Raw genomic sequence first — 3,276 nt, 5'->3', positions numbered from 1 at the left:
GGGCTATACTTGCAATACGTACAGCGGGAACTGCCTTTACTCTAGACATTCCAATATGGCCGCCATTTAGACTCGCCCGGACCGAGGGTGGATGAGATTGAACTCCCATATGGATAACGCTGTATCAGCTGGAACTTTCCGTTCTAACATTATTAGATATAAAGGCCCGATTATCGGTTCCCTTCCCATTACGGGTTCGGGATGGCTTGTCTTTTATTTTTCGGTGCGTGCTCTCACCTCCTTAAATAGGTTTCCGACCATTTAAAATTTGGACGTTTTTTATAGAAACAAGCAAGTTCTGCTTTCACAAAATGTAGACAATGCAGGTCTACCCGGGGGATGGGCTACTGTTCGAAGCATGGGTCCCAAAGGGGTCCAAAGCACATAAACCCATGATTCTTTGGACACTTCAAAATGGCCGCCGCCTTCCAGACGGTCGACAATACAATGGGTGCTCTGCTTTCCATGACAGCGCCTCTGCGCAAAGGCGGGAATCGGGGACAGGTGTAGCACATCAGCCCACTCCCCACTACTATAAAGGGATCAACATGGACCTACACCTTCAGCACACGACGTCGCTGCGGGTGTTGGTCAAGACGAGGGATGTGGATGGACGCCGGCCGATTTTGACTGCAACGGTGAGTTAAATAGGTAACAGATATCTTTGGCTGAACCTTGCAGGCTCACCCATGTCTTCAGGTTAGGCCTTGGGGATTTTCCCTTTGCAACAGGGACACTTTTTCCCTTGCAGGCTCACCTATGTCTCCAGGTTGGGTCTTTTGTATTTCCCAGGTTGGGTCCTTTGTATTTCCCACTGCAGAGAGGTATCTATGCACCTTAGGCTTTGGGGACAATATTTTCAAAAGAACATCTTGGATTGGGAAACTCTGGATCCTTTCACTCCCACGTTCATTCTACCCACTTTTGAACAAGGGTTGACTTAATAAAACAAACTACAGTAGGGAGGGATACATACTATCCAGTTTTAAGCCAGTGGAGTATAAATTGCCACATGTTTACCTTTTGACTTATATTCCAAATTGTTTGTGTTATGACACATAGTTCTGTTCACAGAAGTAGGGTATATTTTCTTGTCCATAAAATTGGAGGTCATTTTCATAGGTCCCTGGTTATTTTTCCATCTACAGGCCTGCTGGGATACAGTGCCCACACCCTCCTCCATAGGACTTACAGGACCTCCAGTCCAACACCGTTGATACACTTAATTCAGGTAAACCTTGTTGGACAGTTATATCCCCTTTTTAAATAATGTTGGCCACGAATGGACTATTGATTATATATATCTAGGGAGTGCCGCATTATAGGGTACTAGCTCCTCCTCCTTTGTTCTGTTTACATTTTTCAGTACATGGATTGAAATACGGCTTTCACAGCAAAGTGAACAGAGTTATTTTGATATCAGCATTGCCATCTGATTGCTAGCATACTTACAGTAAGTAGACTGATCGTAAGATTAATTTGGAGTGAAGACTGCAGCCCCCCATTCTTAATCATATTGTGCTATTCCAATGCTGCACCCTAAATCCCATATCGAAAGACGTTGTGCTTAAAGAGAATTCTTCCTCTCTTAATATCTCAGAAAAAAGAATACCGTATGGAACAACGTAACTTAACAGGATACACTGTAGCTGGCAAGGAGATACCAAGACCACGCTTTTATACCTCTCCCGAGCATGCGACGTCCGACTAATTCAAAGGTAATATAGCTAGTGGACCTTTAGCACCTACATTGTCTTAAACAGTTTTTCCCTTCTTTCAGTGCCTTTCAGCCAGACTCACATACCATTTTCTTCTAGACACATACAGGAATTTTTTTTTTTTTTTTTTTTTTTTTTTTTTGTGAGGACATGTTGCCTATGTCTTGGTCAAACAAATGGGCCCAATGCCAATGGTCTAACCTTGTCTCCCTTTTCTTGAAAATGTATGATATATGAGCTTTTTTCCAATCTTGTGCTTTTGATCTGAAGAGATAAAGTTTTTTACTTGTAAATATTGTATATATACGTGTACATAGCCCAATTCCATCTAAAACTACTCTGTTGACAGATGGACAGAGAGCTAATGCCTTGAACATCATGTACATGCACAAGCTTCTGTGTCTGTTGTAGTAGCATGATTTTAAATTGTTTTGTTAAACGTTTTTAAACTTTGTAAAGTGTATATGTTTTTCAGTATTCATAATACTGATCATATGTTTATATGTCTTTTACCGACAGCCCTGAAGAAGTCCCAGGTTGGGACGAAACGCGTCGGCTGTTTATGTTTGACTGAATATTTTGAAAAATAAAGATTTTGAAGAAGAATTCCAACATCGTCAAGACATATCATTTGTTACAAAATTTGTGGTGCACCTTTGCGGTTGTTTGTAGTATAAAGAAAGGGCACAGTGATGATGGGTGCCATTCAGTGTGCACACAGCACCCTTGTTTGAACTTAAGGGTTTATATATTACATGGGGGATAGATATTCAGGTGCTTAGCTTAGCAAGGGTCCATCATCTTTGTAGGCTCAGAACTTCCTTTATATTTAGAAATAATAATTGCAAAAGTTTATGTTCAATAATTTCAGATAATTTACTGATAAATATATCGGATAAAGATCCCCTAGTTTCTTATACCTTGTGGTATCAAAAATCTGCTAGAATTAACAGACTTCTCTTCTAGTTAAATCCAGGTATGAGAAGTTATTAAATGCGATTATCAACTTTCCGTTATTTTAACACATTTTCTCAGTGCACAGAGTATTTTCCATACATAGATCACAACATTTCATGCAATGGTCTGTGCTTGAACGTACAATGAAGGGGTAAAAATGTATTTCTACCACAAACAAGAAACCCTTGGGTCTATGAGGATTACTGTTGCAAATGAAGACCTAGCTAAGATGAAATATCCCTTTAAAGGGAAGATTTCCCTCACCCACCATAGTTGGCATGCTTCCTTATTGGGAATCTCCTTGCACCGTGATACAACCCCCTCACTGAGAGGAATGAGTTCAGGCATATTTTGTTATAGAGAAAGGTATAACTAAATACCACAATAATGAGCTCAGGGTAGTGGGGGCAGCAGAGTGAAAGTTAAAACTGGCTAAGTGTTTAGCCATGCAGATCAAGTAACAATGTGAAATAATTTCTATTAAAAAAAAGAAGACTATAAACTAAGCTAGACGCGACTTTATAACTGGTTAATCAAACGTTTCTGGAGGTTTAGTATATATAAACAACTCCTTTTTTCTATGGTGTGTCATAAAAATGAT

This window comes from Lissotriton vulgaris, unplaced genomic scaffold (assembly GCF_964263255.1).
Source record: "Lissotriton vulgaris unplaced genomic scaffold, aLisVul1.2 SCAFFOLD_865, whole genome shotgun sequence".
In the NCBI taxonomy this organism is placed as follows: Eukaryota; Metazoa; Chordata; class Amphibia; order Caudata; family Salamandridae; genus Lissotriton; species Lissotriton vulgaris.
This window is presented reverse-complemented; position numbering follows the sequence as displayed.